This window comes from Podarcis cretensis (assembly GCF_951804945.1).
Source record: "Podarcis cretensis genome assembly, chromosome: Z".
NCBI lineage: Eukaryota > Metazoa > Chordata > Lepidosauria > Squamata > Lacertidae > Podarcis > Podarcis cretensis.
The window spans coordinates 3,960,458-3,976,245 of record NC_137184.1 but is presented as its reverse complement, the minus strand read 5'-3'; positions in this window follow the sequence as shown (position 1 = coordinate 3,976,245).

Here is a 15,788-nt window from a genome sequence, read left to right as displayed (position 1 = left end):
TCCTTCCATTCAGCACTGGTGGGTGGTAAGGAAATTTTACCATCAAGAAAGATGCATTACTGGGTGGTAGGTATAAAAAGGTTGACTACCCCTGGGATAAGCAGAGCCCTGCTGGAGAAGGGCAAAGGCCCATCTGATTCATCATCCTGTCCTCACAGTGGCCAACCCAATACCCCAATGGGAAGCCTGCAAACAGGACCTGAGTGCAACAGCATTCTTCCCACCTGTGATTCCCAGCAACTGCAACTCAGAGGCATGCTGGCTGGGGATGATGGGAATTGTAGTCCAAAACATCTGGAAGGCCACAGATGTTCTCCACACCAGAAACAGAGGAAATAGAGGCCAACAAGAGCAGGAAAATCAGTAGGGAAGCAAGAAGCCTTTATTTCGATTATTAAAGGTAAAGGTAAAGGTACCCCTGCCCGTACGGGCCAGTCTTGACAGACTCTGGGGTTGTGCGCCCATCTCACTTAAGAGGCCAGGGGCCAGCGCTGTCCACAGACACTTCCGGGTCACGTGGCCAGCGTGACATCGCTGCTCTGGCGAGCCAGAGCCGCACACGGAAACGCCGTTTACCTTCCCGCTGGTAAGCGGTCCCTATTTATCTACTTGCACCCGGAGGTGCTTTCGAACTGCTAGGTTGGCAGGCGCTGGGACCGAGCAGCGGGAGCGCACCCCGCCGCAGGGATTCGAACCGCCGACCTTTCGATCAGCAAGCCCTAGGCGCTGAGGCTTTAACCCACAGCGCCACCTGCGTCCCGATTTCGATTATTACAGGTGCCTTAAGGTAAAGGTGGGGATGCGGGTGGTGCTGTGGGTTAAACCACACCTAGGACTTGCCAATCAGAAGGTCGGCGGTTCAAATCCCCGCGACAGGTTGAGCTCCCGTTGCTCGGTCCCTGCTCCTGCAAACCTAGCTGTTTGAAAGCATGTCAAAGTGCAAGTAGATAAATAGGTACTGCTCCAGCAGGAAGGTAAACGGCGTTTCCCTGCGCTGCTCTGGTTCACCAGAAGCGGCTTAGTCATGCTGGCCACATGACCCAGAAGCTGTCTGCAGACAAACGCCGGCTCCCTTGGCCTATAAGAGCAAGATGAGAGTACAATTCCAGAGTTGTCCACGACTAGACCTAACGGTCAGGGGTACCTTTACCTTTACCTTAAGGCAAAGGTAAAGGGACCCCTGACCATTAGGTCCAGTTGTGGCTGACTCTGGGGTTGCGGCGCTCATCTTGCTTTACTGGCCGAGGGAGCCGGTGTACAGCTTCTGGTTCATGTGGCCAGCATGACTAAGCCACTTCTGGTGAACCAGAGCAGCGCATGGAAACACCGTTTACCTTCCCACTGGAGCGGTACCTATTTATCTACTTGCACTTTGACGTGCTTTTGAACTGCTAGGTTGGCAGGGGCTGGGACCAAGCAACGGGAGCTCACCTGTCGCGGGGATTCAAGCTGCTGACCTTCCGATCGGCAAGCCCAAGAGGCTCAGTGGTTTAGACCACAGCGCCACCCGCGTCCCTAAGTATACCTTAAATGTGCCAATCAAAATGTTGTTTTTGAGTTGTTGTTGTTTTTTAATTAAACCAAGAGCAGGGCACTTTATCTAGATCAGGATCACAGCAGGCAGAGAGAGGAAGTGCAACCTTCCCCATTCCTGCCATGATCTTGAAGAAAAAATATCCTCTCCAAAGCAAATGGTGACTGAGGGGACCTCCTCTTGGCATAAGTCTATTCTATTGATAGGAGCTTCTATCAGCAAGGATGTATATTTCAGCCCTCCCGGGAGTGCTGAGATAAGCAATCTGGATGAGTCCCAGGCATGCCCCAAAGGTAAAAGCAGCAAAGGGTCCATCCCAGGGATTTTACAAGCTGTAACTGGCATAGCTTGCCAGTTTATGTCTGGGCCCAATTCAAGGTGCTCACATTGGTCTTTAAAGCCCTATATGACTCAGCCCCCAAATACCTGAGGCCCAAGGCTCCATCCCTAACAATATTCTTAGGACTTAATTTCCACATAAGGCCCCTCTTCTGTCACCCAGGAGAGGGCCTTCTTTGTGAGGAGCCTACAGTCCAGGGCCCTAATTACACCTGCCAGGTCTCCATTGTGGCTGAGATCACCTGATGCAGGTGCAGGGCAAGTAAAGATACTGCTTGCTCAAAGAGGAGTAATTGCAGTTGATTGCCGGGACTTGCAAAGCGAAGGTGTGAAAATGGGTCAACTGACATCATGATGATGTCAGGCGATTAACAGGTGGGTGCCTTCTCCACCTGTCAAACACCGCCCATGGAAGTGGGGGGTGGGATGTAATGTGTCCAGATCTAGCTCCCCAGCCGTGTCTTATGAAGAGGACTGTAAGCAGCTACATATTTTTCTTCCTTTGATTAGTAGGGTGGGGGAAGTATTAAGGTAAGCAAACTTCCCAAAAAAAAAAAAAAGCTCTGTTCTTTCAGGCTGCAAGAGGCTAACAGGGCAGGCAGGGTTTTTCGTCGTCATTTTAAAAAATGCCAAAATCAGCTCATGCTTTTTATATTCTTGCACGGAAACACCACCCAGCTGCCTCTTTTGTAAGTCAAAGGGCCTTGCTCCTTGCAGCTTTGCCTTGCACAGAAATTGTTCAGCATTCCTGGTCATTTTTATTGCTCTTCTAGAAGTGGCACACAGACCTCATTGTGTCTTTGCTCTGGTGCTGGAGCCCGGCTTCCTGGAGATACCAGACCCCCCTCAGCTTTCTTGGGAAGGGTTCTGGAATTCTACAGCTTGTAGCAGATTTTCAAGGAGGGGGGTTGCACCCCCTCCCCACCACCCACCTCCCCACTTTTCTGTACAACTTCAAACCACATCTAACTCTCTGACGCTGCAGCCTTTCTGTCTTCCCCTGCAGAAATTCTCTCAGCACAGGAGCAACCATGTTTAAATGGAAATCCTCCACAAACAGGCCCAGTTTGGCCCCCACCAAGAAGCTTGGTGAGGCAGCCATCTCAAGTGGCAGGCTGGGGACAGCTGGGCAGGGTGGCAAATCCAGGGGAGGGTGAGGAGTTTGCCACTTGCTGCCCCCTGCACTTGTCGCACATGCTTCCCCTGGGAAGAGCAGGGCAGTGGCCTCCTTTTTAATTCAGTGGTCCACCTCCAATTCATAATAATAATAATAATAATAATAATAATAATAATAATAATAAATAACTCTGGGCGGCTTCCAACAAAATGTTAAAATACTGTAATACATCAAACATTAAAAGCTTCCCTAAACAGGGCTGCCTTCAGATGTCTTCTAAAAGTTTGGTAGTTGTTGTTCTCTTTAACATCTGGTGGGAGGGCGTTCCACAGGGTGGGTGCCACTACCAAGAAGGCACTCTGCCTGGTTCCCTGTAGCTTGGCTTCTCGCAGCGAGGGAACCGCCAGAAGGCCCTTGGCACTGGACTTTAGTGACCAGGCAGAACATGGGGGTGGATATGCTCCTTCAGGGATACTGGACCGAGGCCGTTTAGGGCTTTAAAGGTCAGCACGAACACTTTGAATTGTGCTCGGAAACATACTGGGAGCCAATGTAGGTCTTTCAAGACCGGTGTCATGTGGTCTCAGAAGTCGCTCCCAGTCACCAGTCAAGCTGCCGCATTCTGGATTAGTTGTAGTTTCCAGGTCACCTTCAAAGGTAGCCCCACATAGAGCGCATTGCAGTAGTGCAAGCGAGAGATAACTAGAGCATGCACCACTCTGGCGAGACAGGCCACGGACAGATAGGGTCTCAACCCACGTAGAGCTGGTAGACAGCTGTCCTGGACACAGAACTGACCTGCGCCTCCATGGACAGCTGTGAGTCCAGAATGACTCCTGGCCTCCACACCCGCCCATCTCCTGTCCCCCAAAAACAGTACTTCTGTCTTGTCAGGATTCAACCTCAATCTGTTAGCCGCCATCCATCCTCCATCCGCCTCCAGACCCTCACACAGGACCTTCACCGCCTTCAAATCACTGGTTCTGATTTGTGCAGGACTGAAAGAGATGATACTGAGCCACATGAAATTTGTGAGTGACAGTTTACATGCACAGAAGCTTTGTCACACAGAGCTTATATTGGAAGGTGAATGCAACCCTCATGATGAGAAAGGGTTCCTCACCACTGATCAAATGTGATACTTGGCCTCTTGCATTTGGTAAGCTAGATAGTACATCTTACTAAGGAACTTACCTGCTCTGGGTCTAGCTCTCCTGGAAGTGAGCTAGCAATGATGCTAGAATGATGCAATGCAGGAATTTCAGCTAAAGCATCCATGATAGATGGTCATCCAGCCTCTGCTTAAAAACCTCCAAGGAAGGAGAGCTCAACATCCTGAAGGAGACCTTTACACTGCTGAACAACACTTGCTGTCAGCAAATTCTTCCTGATGTTTAGTCAGAATCTCCTTTATTGTAACTTGAAGCCATTGGTTCTAGTCCTACCCTCCAGAACAGAAGAAAACAAGCTTATCCCATCTTCATGTGACAGCCCTTTAGATATTTGAAGATAGCTATCCTAGTCCCCTCTTTTCAAGGCTAACTACTTCAACCGTTCCTCATAAGACTTGGCTTCTAGACCCTTGATCATCTTTATTGCCCTCCTCTGCACAGATTCCAGTTTATCAACATTCTTCTTAAATTGTGGCACCCAGAATTGACACAGTATTCCAGGTGTGGTCTGACCAAGGCAGAATAGAGTGGTACTATAACTTCCCTTGATCTGGACACAATACTTCTGTTGATGCAGTGTGGAATAGGATTAGCTTTTTTTTTGCTGCTGCATTGCACTGTTGACTATGTTAAACTTGTAGTCTACTAAGACCCCTAGATACTTTTCACATGTACTGCTAGTAAGCCAGGTGTCCCCTATCTTATATTGGTGCATCTGGTTCTTCCTGCCTAAGTGCAGAACCTTACATTTGTCCCTACTGAAACTCATTTGTTAACTTGCAACCAGTTCTCCAATCTGTTCAGGTCATTTTGGGTTCAGTCAGTCAACCAGCTACAAATCCACCTAACAGTTACCTTGTCCAATCCACATTTTACTAGCTTCCTCACAAGAATATCATTGGGAACTTTGTCTAAAGCCTTACTGAAGTCAAAATACACTCTTATCCACCAAGCTTGTAACTCCATCAAAAAAAAGAAATGAGGTACGTCTGGCATGATGTTGAGTATTTCTGACCATGGGATCTCATCCTGTAGCTCCTTAAGCTTTTTGAAACTGACCTTCTTAAAATCCAGGGTGCATGTCTGTCTACACTCAGCTTTCGCTTGCCTCTTTTGCACGAAATCCAGGAGATTATGATCACTTTCCCCCAAGTATCTGAGTACTTCCACTTCATTGATCAGTTCCTCCCTGTTGGTGAAGACCAGGTCCAAGATTGATGATCCCATTGTTGCTTCTTCCACCTTCTGGGAAATGAAATTAGCAGTGAGGCAACGGAGGGATTTGTTGGACCTTTCATTCATGACAGAATTTGAGTTCCAACAGATATCGGGGAAGCTGAAATCTCCCACAACTACTATAATGGCAATAAAAGGAATTGTGGCAGCAGGGATTGGAAGGTTTCTTCTGTTCACTGTTCATGGGCAAGTGTCTCTGTTTCAAGGCAAGCACTAACTTGAGCTAACCCTGGCCTGGATTGGACATGAACAGTGGTGAATTTTGGGGAAGCGGGTGATACCACCTGCCAGAGCACCAGGGTAACTGGCAGGTTGTCCTTTCTCTGGCTTCCATATGCACTGCGTCAGGAAGATTTTAGGCATCACATGGCAGGACAGAATTCCAAACAAAGATGTGCTCTCCCCCAAGACCACATTCCCAGCATTTTCACAGTCTGGTCTCAGCAATATCTATGCTGGCTTGGTCATGTTCACAGAATGGAAGATGGCAGGATCCCCAAGGACCTGATCCACAGGGAGCTGGCTTCAGGCCCCAGACCCACTGGCAGACCAACTCTGTGTTACAATGACATCAGCAAACTTGACATGAAGGCTGGAAACATCAACCCTGCCATATGGAAATCGCTTGCAGATGATGGCAGTGCCTGTGGACAGACAGTCAGGTTGTGCATCTGCAGCAGTGAGCAGAGGAGAAATGTCTGCTGGGAGGAGCACAGAAAGGAGAAATGCCCTGGTGCATCTGCACACAACCAGACGACTTCATCTGCCTCACCTGCAATAAAAACATGTTTCTCCCGTATTGGTCTCTACAGCCACAGCAGATACTAACTCTCCAATGGTTTGACTTTAGCCTCAATGGCATACTCTTCCACTGTCTCTTGAAACAGATGGACACCAACAACCTTCCTCTGGCAAGTGAATGAGTTGAGAATGAGGCTTTCAAATTTGTTTGTGACAGATTAGCATAACACAGCCTTTCCCAATCTGGTGTTCTCCAGACATTTTGGACTACAGCTGCCCTCAGTCTCAGCTAGCATGGCCCATTGGGATGGGATCTTCAAGGAAGATGGGGAATGTAGCTCAAAACATCCAGAGGTCTGCAGGTTGGGATAGGAAGTGAGAGAATTAAGGACATTGTGAATTAGAGACTAGATACTTCTTTTTTCTTTGTGCGCGGGAGGGGGGGCTTCTTCAGAGTGGTTAGCAATATAAATGGTAACATTTTGTTAGCATTTCTAATTAAAATCTTAACTCTTAAAAGTTTGCATTTCAGCTAGCTGAAGGTCTTTTGCCAAAGCTCAATGTGTTTTATAAACTGAACCTCTGCTGTCAAACATCAACACCACTGAGTTCAAAGAAACCAGCTCCAAGACTAAGTATGCATAGGGTTGCGGTCATTGCTGATCACAATTAAATGGATATTATGCTATGACAGTGGTCGCTGTTGCTCATTAGGACTAGAAGGGTGGAAAGCAAAGAGACCAACAGTAGATGAAGCTAGTGTAGGCTTGCCATATGCCCTCTTTTTCCAGGACAAGTCCTCTTTTACATGGGTAGAGTCGTCATAGCGATCCATAGTTAAACTTAGAAGTCGGCAAATGTGTTTTCTTTTTTTTTTTTTTGCTCTTCAAAATATGGCAACCCTAGGGCCAAGGACAGGCGGAGGCCCCCGCCCTGACTGATTTTAAGTAAGAAGGCACACAGGTAGGCGGTGGCTGGTTGAGGGTTCACTGAGGTTGCTGGAACCACCTCCACTCCAATGGACTGGCTCCCACTGTGCTGTGAACTGCTGCTCTTTCAGAGTATGGATGTAATAATCGATCAAAAGAGCTGCCTGCATTTTTGAACAGTCCTTGGAGGGTGTGGTCATCATGATGTCGTCCTGCATTTCAGAATCTGCAGCTGCGCCACTGGCCATCAGGGTGCCATCATGGAAAAACACAATTGCCAGTCATCTCAAAAAGGCACTCTAGAAGATGTCCTGAAATCTGCAGTTCCCTAAACCCTCTCAAAAGAAATGTGGCACTGACCCAGTTTCAGATTTTTCAGATACAGTAGAAGCAAAATATGCCATCTTGAAATCTGTATTATTGTTGCATTTAGTTATTTTTTCATTCATTCATTCATTCACTCATTCACTCATTCATTCATTCAAGAAAGGCGTTTAGGGTGATCCGTTTAGACCACAGAAGGTGGCGAGATGCTCTGGTAAAAGGAGCCTTTCATGACCTTCAACCCAGCCCAGGTTGGTCAAGCTGCCTTGTCTTCATAGCATCTATAAAATGCATTGGGGATAAGTAAACATAAATAATCCACGCACACCGCTTTTGAAAATGTTTATTGCAGAGCTGGGGAAATAGGCAAACCAAAACAATGATCAAAGGGTTGGAGCGACTTCAGTATAATGAAGGGCTATTCTTTCTTTTTTTAAAGGGAGGGGTGTTATTTCTCTTCCCCTACCCCCAATACCTGAGCTGTCAAATTGCCAGAGATGCCTTTGCAGGCATGAAAGGCAACAGACTTATTTTTTATAGATAATTCAATAAAAAAAGTCAACATCTAGTTCCCGCTCGGTGCCCCCTTTGAAACTGGAATGGTCCCACGTTCCACAGAGTTGACATCTCTTCCCAGCCATACAATCCATATTATAGAGTGGCAAGAAATTTGGGGTAGGAGGCTAAAGATCAGAGAGCGGCTAGCTTTTCCCTCCCCTCTCCCCCCTCCCCACCAGCCCTGAAGCTTTCAACAGGCTTTTGACAAATTATACAGGCCATTTTGTGCTTTGCCAGCGGTGACATGTTTAAACTCCTGCCACCGTTTGAAGTCAGATGTTTTACATTCTTTCCCAGAACACTCATGACCATTGTTCCTTGACCACATTTGCCAGAAGCCACCGTGCAGGGTAAAAGCAGAGGTGCTTTAGGATTCCTGCTAAGGGTGCTTCCCTCACAGCAGTGCTGTTTGCTTGAAGAATCTAGAACAGCTCATGATAATGCACCTACCCTTTACTTTGATAGTTCATTTCCATAATAAACAATAAATAATAAAAAGCTGGTCAGTTGCCTGTTTTGGCTGGAGTTGTGCTCCCTCTGAAGGAGCAGGTTCATAGTTTGGGGGTCCACCTGGATCCACCTCTGGCACTTTTTCCAGCTCTACCTAGTAGGACAGCTGTGGTGTAGTGGTTAAGAGCAGTAGACTCATAATCTGGTGAACCAGGTTCGCTTCCCCGCTCCTCCACATGCAGCTGCTGGGTGACCTTGGGCCAGTCACACTTCTCTGAAGTCTCTCAGCCCCGCTCACCTCACAGAGTGTTTGTTGTGGGGGAGGAAGGGAAAGGAGAATGTTAGCCACTTTGAGACTCCTTCGGGTAGTGATAAAGTGGGATATCAAATCCAAACTCTTCTTCTTCTTCTGTTGTTGTTGTCCATGGGGTACTACTGCAAGCCCCTTGTGGAGCTGCCCTTGAGGTTGGCCCAGAAGCTGCGTTAGTGCAAACTGTAGTGACTCCCCTGATCACCAAGGCAAACTGCTGTCACCATGCTGCGCTACTGCTGAAATAATTTCACTGGCTGCCCATTAGCTACTTAGCTAAGTCCAAAGTGCTGCACATTGTATTTTTTCCTTCCTTCCCTTTCTGTTTCTCTGGTTATTATTTGGGGAGGGGGTTCATAGCTCAGTGGCAGAGTGCCTGATTTGCATGCAGAAGGTCCCAGGTTGAATGCCTAGCGTCTCCAGGTAAGGCTGAAAATGTCCCATGTCTAAAACCCCAGAAAGCTGCTGCCAGTCAGTGCACAAAAGAACACAATAAGCTGCTTTATATCAAGTCAGGTCTTTGGACCATTTAGCTCAAAATTGTCTGCAGTGATGCAGTGTCCTGGATTTCAGGCCAAGGATATTCCCAGACCTACGTGGTAGAGACACAAGGGACACAGTAGATGATGCTGAGCTAGATGGACCAATGCTCTGAGCTGGCGGAAGGCAACTTCCTCTGCGTTTACAAAGGCTGCTCCTCCGTGAGATTTCTGATTTGTTCACTAAAACACCCACTATGGTTACAGCTTAGTTGGTTTACTGTAAAGCCCTCTACATGACAATGCCTTTGAAGAGTGCTCAGAACTTCAACTGACTCCGACCCCCTGCAATGCAGGAATCTCAGCTAAAGCATCCATGACAGACAGCCATCCAAACTCTGCTTTAAAACCCTCAAGGAAGGAGAGCCCACAACATCCTGAGGGAGACAGTTCTACAACTTTTACTGTCAGAAGGTTCTTCCTGATGTTTAGTCAGAATCTCCTTTCTTGTAACTTGAAGCCATTGGTTCAAGTCCTACCTTCCAGAGCAGAAGAAAACAAGCTTGCTCCATCTTCCATGTGACAGCCCTTTAGATATTTGAAGATGGCTATCATATATCCTATGAGTATCCCGTTTTCCAGGCTAAACATACCCAGGTCCTTCAATCATTCCTCCTAAGGCTTGGATTCTAGATCCTTGATCATTCTGGTTGCCATCCTCTGTACAGGTTCTAGCTTGTCAACATCCTTTGTAAATTGTGGTGTCCAGAAATGGACAGAGTGTTCCAGGTGTGGTCTGACCAAGGCAGAATAGAGTGGTACTATAACTTCCCTTGATATGAACACTATATACTTCTGTTGATTCAGCCTAGAATAGCGTTAACTTTTCTCCCCTGCTGCATCACAATGTTGACTCATGTTAAGCTTGTGGTCCACCAAGACCCCTAGATACTTTTCACATTTACTGCTAGTAAGCCAGGTGTCCCCCATCCTATATTGGTGCATCTGGTCCTTCCTGCCTAAGTGCAGAACCTTACATTTGTCCCTATTGAAATTCATTTTGTTAGCTTGTGCCCAGTTAAGGTCATTTTGAAATTTGATTCTGTTTTCCGCTGCATTAGCTACCCCTCCCAGTTGTTAGGGCTGCCATACATCCTGAATCTTAGGCAGGTCAAAAAGGAAAAGAAAGCTCAACAGGTTTGGTGATGTCCTGACTTTTACTTTTTGAAATATGGCAACCCTAGGTGTGTGTGTGCCAAACTGAGTCTTTGACCTAAGTAAAATAATTGCAGGGAGTAGGAACTTTATGGACAAATTAAAGAAGTTTGGTACATTAGCAGGTTTTAAGATTAACTATCAGAAAATGAAAATATTCACAAAGAATAATATGACATGAGAAGTCCAGAAGTTTTGATGGAGAAAAGAGGGTTTCAAATCAGGGGGGAAGTTAAATACTTGGGTATTACTATGACAAATATGAATAACATATATATTATTTCAAAATAATAATAATAATAATTTATTATTTGTACCCCGCCCATCTGGCTGGGTTTCCCCAGCCACTCTGGGCGGCTTCCATAGAAACCAAAAATACACTAAAATATCACAGATTAAAAACTTCCCTGAACAGGGCTGCCTTAAGATGTCTTCTGAATGTCAGATAGTTATTTATCGCTTTGACATCTGATGGGAGGGCGTTCCACAGGGCAGGCGCCACTACCAAGAAGGCCCTCTGCCTGGTTCCCTATAGCTTTGCTTCTCACAATGAGGGAACCACCAGAAGGCCCTCGGCGCTGAATCTCAGCGTCCGGGCAGAACGATGGGGGTGGAGACGCTCCTTCAGGTATACTGGGCCGAGGCCGTTTAGGGCTTTAAAGGTCAACACCAGCACTTTGAATTGTGCTCGGAAACGTACTGGGAGCCAATGTAGGTCTTTCAAGACCGGTGTTATGTGGTCTCAGCGGCCGCCCCCAGTCACCAGTCTAGCTGCCGCATTCTGGATTAGTTGTAGTTTCCGAGTCACCTTCAAAGGTAGCCCCACGTAGAGCGCATTGCAGTAGTCCAAGCGGGAGATAACTAGAGCATGCACCACTCTGGCAAGACAGTCCGCGGGCAGGTAGGGTCTCAGCCTGCGTACCAGGTGGAGTTGGTAGACAGCTGCCCTGGATACAGAATTGGCCTGCGCCTCCATGGACAGCTGTGAGTCCAAAATGACTCCCAGGCTGCGCACCTGGTCTTTCAGGGGCACAGTTACCCTATTCAGGACCAGGGAGTCCTCCACACCAGCCCGCCCCCTGTGCCCAAAAACAGTACTTCTGTCTTGTCAGGATTCAGCCTCAATCCATTAGCCGCCATCCATCCTGCAACCGCCTCCAGACACTCACACAGGACCTTCACCGCCTTCACTGGTTCTGATTTGAAAGAGAGGTAGAGCTGGGTATCATCTGCATATTGATGGACACCCAGTCCAAACCCCCTGATGATCTCTCCCAGCGGCTTCATATAGATGTTAAAAAGCAGGGGGGAGAGGACGGAACCCTGAGGCACCCCACAAGTGAGGGCCCAGGGGTCTGAACACTCATCCCCCACCACCACTTTCTGAACACGGCCCAGGAGGAAGGAGCGAAACCACTGTATGACAGTGCCCCCAGCTCCCGGCCCCTCTAGACGGTCCAGAAGGATGTTATGGTCAATTGTATCAAAGGCCGCTGAGAGATCCAGCAGAACTAGGAAACAACTCTCACCTTTGTCCCTAGCTCGCCGGAGATCATCAACCAGCGCAACCAAGGCAGTTTCAGTCCCATGATGAGGCCTGAATCCCGATTGGAAGGGATCCAAATGGTCCGCATCCTCCAGGCGTGCCTGGAGTTGTTCAGCAACCACGCGCTCAATCACCTTGCCCAAGAATGGAAGATTTGAGACTGGGCGATAGTTGGCCATACTGGCCTGGTCTAAAGATGGTTTTTTAAGAAGCGGTTTAATGGCCGCCTCTTTCAGTGGATCTGGGAATGTTCCCTCACAGAGGGAAGCATTCACCACCCCGCAGAGCCCATCGCCCAGCCCTTCCCGGCTTGCTTTTATCAGCCAGGATGGGCAAGGATCAAGGAGACAGGTGGTTGGTTTCACACGTCCAAGCAGCCTGTCCACATCCTCGGGGGTAACAGATTGAAATTGATTCCATGCAAAATAATTATGTTAAAACATGGGTGTCCCGTCAAGATGGGAAAAGTTAAAATTGTCATTGTTAGGTAAAATCTCTGTGATAAAGATGACTCTCTTGCTCAGAATGATGTTTATATTTCAAACTACCTATTGTGACTAATATCTTAAAAGATCTAAGTTTTATGGCAAGGTAAAAAAAACCATAATTTAAAATAAAAGTACTACAAGACGCAAAGGAAAGGGGGGGATTGGGACTCCCTGATTTGAAATTGTACTTTGCAGTCTGTTGCTTAGTGTGGATGAAGGAATGGGTGGCCTTGAGAAATAAGAGAATTTTGGAAGGTCGTGATTTAAGGTTTGGATGGCATGGATATCTGTGGTATGACACAGTCAAAGTGGATGCAGACTTTAAAAATCATTTTGTTAGATGTACTATATTGAGTCTGGAATAGATATAAATGTAGGTTATGGACTTCAACATATTTTGTAATAAGACAGCTGCTTTGAGATCCTGTATTGAATGTCCTGGAAGAATGAAGTGTTCTCCTACTGTCTTCTCTGTCTTGTGATTCCTGATGTCAGATTTATGTCTGGCCCATTTATGACATGGCCTGTTTGTCCAATATAGAGAGCTAAAGGGAACTGCTTTCAAAGCAGGATCTCAAATCCCAGGATCTCATATGCTAAGCATGGATAGGCAAACTAAGGCCTGGGGGCCAGATCCGGCCCAATCGCCTTCTAAATCTGGCCCACGGACGGTCTGGGAATCAGCGTGTTTTTACATGAGTAGAATGTGTCCTTTTATTTAAAATGCATCTCTGGGTTATTTGTTGGGCCTGCCTGGTGTTTTTACATGAGTAGAATGTGTGCTTTTATTTAAAATGCATCTCTGGGTTATTTGAGGGGCCTGCCTGGTGTTTTTACATGAGTAGAATGTGTGCTTTTATTTAAAATGCATCTCTGGGTTATTTGAGGGGCATATTAATTCATTCATATTTTTTTTCCAAAATATAGTCCGGCCCCCCACAAGGTCTGAGGGACAGTGGACCAGCCCCTTGCTGAAAAAGTTTGCTGGCCCCTGTGCTAAAACTATTTTTGGTCATCTGCAAAGCTATTTTTGGTCACCTTGCTTTTCCTGTGGGACTAATTGCAGTCGTTAACAGTCATCAACAGGTTTATCATACCAATTGAGCCAATCACCCATCTCCTACTACCCTTCTCAGAAAAACCGCACCCCACCCTCCCACTATATATAAGGGTCTGGTGACTTCTGTTTCAGTGTATCTGAAGAAGTGTGCATGTACAAACTTAGTTGGTCTCTAAGGTGCTACTGCACAATTTTTTAATTTTTTAATTTTTTTCAACTGCGTCAGACCAACCCGGCTACCTACCTGCATCTACCAAGAATTATTAGAGTAGAGTCAAGGGGATTGTAGACGTTCTGTAAAAAAAGGAAAAGAAATAATGACATTGGGTTTGAAGGTTTGAAGACAGTGGATTTGAAGACAATGTTTGTTTATAGAAAGTAGTCCTGCTGTGGGTTGTATTGGAGTAGATGAGTCGAATTATGTATACAGAAGAAAGACAAAGAAGTGGAGGTTCCTTAGTTTCTTAACTTTATTTTCTCTATCTTTGTTTAAATTCTAGCTATCTCGCTTTATCTTTCTTTTTCCTTTTTCCTCTCTTCTTCCCTGGGTCTGTTTTTATTTTACTTAGATTAATGTTTCAGTTTTGACAAAAACTGAATACTTGAGAATAATCTTTGTATCTCTCTTTATATCCTTCCAGGATGCTCTGCTTGATTATTTGTAAATAAAGCCAGCACTTCACTACAGCAGGGTAAGGAATCTGCTCTGGCAACTGAATGCAGCCCTCCCCACTTCTCTGTGGATGCCTGGGACGTGTCCTTGAACTTGAGTCTTGCCTCTCTATCCCTCAGCCATCCCAATTCAAGCAAGACATCCCAAAATTACAGACGCCATCTGCTGATTGGATCCTGGCATGTCCCTTTTTTGGTCTTGTGCTCTCACACGAATCCCCCCCCCATTTAACCTCAACAGCAAGTCTGTGAGGTAGTGTGGGCCTAGAAGCAGTGACTGGCCCCAGGTCAGCCAGTGAGTTTCATGGCTGAGGATTTGAACCCTGGTATCCCACACTGGCTCAGGGAAATGAGGAGTGTTATTGCAAGCCTGTTAGAACTGGGGTAAATGACATAAAGGGAATTGGGGTGGGGGCTGTCAGGGAACTGCCATCGGAAAGGCAGGAGGTGGAGGGTCTCTCAGAAGTCAGGAGAGACTCAGCAGCGGAGGAAGGCACCAGCAGGGGGAGAGTGGGAGATCAGAGAGAGAGAGAAACGAAGGAATGGCTCAGGGAGTCTTCCAGCGATAACAGCGGAGAAGTCTCAGGTCCTCCCATAGGTACACCCACTCCTCGCCGGAAACTGTCGCGCCGAGAATCCAGACGACGCGTTTCCGTCAAGGAGCTTTTATGCTGGAGTAGATTCCGTAAACGCCCACTGTTGGATTCTGCCAGCGATTGAAGGAGCCATGCTTAAGGGCTCCGCTAAAGACAGAGTCTTGCTAAGCTGAGCAAACTCTGAGGGACTAAGCTTTTACGCACAAGCAGCTCATCATCCCATCACAGGGGCTGCCTGTTTTATTGGTGTTTAGATTAGGAATAAGAGACTGGATTTGTCTTTCTGCCCTTTGATGGAAAAGTATTGTCAATATTTAGATTCCCAACAGCATAGCAAACCTTTCCTTCCTGGAGTACAGTTGAAATAAAAAAATAATTGATTGAGAACTGAAACAGGCATTAAATTATCTATATATAATGTATACCTTTAAACATACTCAGATAGCATGACGGTAGTGGCAGGGAAGTGAGCTCACAGCCAGAGCAGCCCTGAATGAACAAGCGTTTATTAGTCTTTGGTGAGACAAAAAGGTTTCACTGGGCTGGTTGAACAGAAAGCAGCAGTCATGGCAAGACTGGAATATACATGATGGCAAGAGGTGGTTCTCAGACTATTTTCTCTGAGCCACACTTTCAGAATAAAAATATCCTCGTGCCACACTGAATTTTTTATTGATAAGAAATTCATTGGAAAAGAAACAACTACTTTATAATATGAACATGTGAAACTAAGACTCAAAGTAGCTATCCACATATTGTCAACAAACCTTCTTTTTGGGAGTTTTGCTTGGACCTACTACTGGCATCAAATTAAACGAGTCTGCTCCTGCACTCTGTTCAAATGGTGATTCTGGATCACAACTAAGATTCTCCTTAATATCACTTGATGATCTTGCTCTCATTTTGAAAATATATCTATCCGCAAGTGATCATGCCAAAACGAATCTGTTAGCCTTTGAGGTGCCACAAGACTCTGTGGACATTTCAAAGAGTCACCCAAGCAGGGGAAAATAGGGTGATGT